Source organism: Elephantulus edwardii, unplaced genomic scaffold (assembly GCF_000299155.1).
Source record: "Elephantulus edwardii isolate Elephantulus edwardi_28Jun2011 unplaced genomic scaffold, EleEdw1.0 scaffold00268, whole genome shotgun sequence".
NCBI classification, from domain to species: Eukaryota; Metazoa; Chordata; class Mammalia; order Macroscelidea; family Macroscelididae; genus Elephantulus; species Elephantulus edwardii.
Genome location: NW_006400018.1, coordinates 3,020,720 through 3,021,966, shown reverse-complemented (window position 1 = coordinate 3,021,966; position 1,247 = coordinate 3,020,720). Strand labels below are relative to the sequence as shown.

General features: G+C 38.7%; 1 protein-coding gene across 1 annotated transcript in view; it reads right to left on the bottom strand.

The window, feature by feature from the left end:
- The window catches only part of LOC102843908 (membrane-spanning 4-domains subfamily A member 4A-like), a 51,381-nt gene that overhangs the window by 8,534 nt on the left and 41,600 nt on the right, over positions 1–1,247 (bottom strand). The window lies entirely within an intron of this gene.

The window sequence follows — 1,247 nt, the reverse complement described above, 5'->3', positions numbered from 1 at the left end:
GGCACCCACTTCCATAATAGCTTGCCTCCGGAAACCCTATGAACCTGGAGAGAGGATGAAAGGCACCCAAGCGTTGAGGACTCTCCTTCATAGGGTCGCTATGATTCGCCTGGGACTTGATGGCACTTAACAACAACAGTAGATATTAGTAGTTTGTTCATTTCTAAAATGTGGACTTTCCCGGTGTAGTAACTGAAATCCATTCATTGTATGGCTATGTCACAATTTATCCATTCTATTGTTGATTGGACTGTTTCCAGTTTGAGGATATTATGAATAATGATAATATGAACACTGTGTCACATGTCCTTTTAAAGTAAAAGAAGAGTTTGTGAAGAGATACTTCAAAACAAAACACAACACACTAAGATAGATTAGTGACATGATTCAACAATGTGCTTACGGAAAGTGGAGACTGTGTGGACGGCACAGGATCAGGCGAGGTTTTAGATCTGTTCTTCATAGGGTTACTCTAAATCAGGATCAGCCCGATGGTAGTTAACACCACCACCACCACAGTGAGCTATTTCATCGTTGCGTTGATTCCCTTCTGTCTAGTGACTAATGATTGTGAGCATTTCTTCATGTGTTTGTTAGTTACCCACATGTTGTCTTTGGTTAAGCATCTTTCATGCTCTTTGCCCATTTCTGAATGGAGGGGTTTTTCTGTCATTTTGTTATTTAGATGTTGAAATTTTCTATAAAAGAAATTATTCTTTTGTAGAGAGGAGATATTCAAATGTCAAGTTCTTCCCAGCTTTTCATTTTCTTTTTGTTCAGGAAAAGTTCTTTAAGGAGAGTATATGTTTAATTTGTAGACATCCACTTATCTAGCAGATCTTCTGCTGTTTATTCCTTACCAGTTCTGTTCGGTATCCTATTTGTGTCATATACTAATGGGATCTTGCCACTGTCCCTATTTTTCCTTCCATAATCTTTACACCTGCAGGTTTTATGTTTATGTCCTTGATTCATTTTTAGTTAGTTTTGATGCATGGTACAGGTTGCAGAGAGATTCTAAAGGCTCTCATTCCATATTTTACCTAGGGAATTCTCTGTATCTTCAGAAATATTCTCTCAACAACTACCTTGCCAAAATATTTGGTCAGGGTCAGCAATGCTAGCTTGAGCAAATAGGTTAATTAGCAACTTTTTTTTTCTCGTTGTGTGCCCTGGAATCAGATCTGATTGGCACAGGAGGAGATTGCACCTCCTTTTCCAGCAGAGCATCTGGTGGATTCGAATTG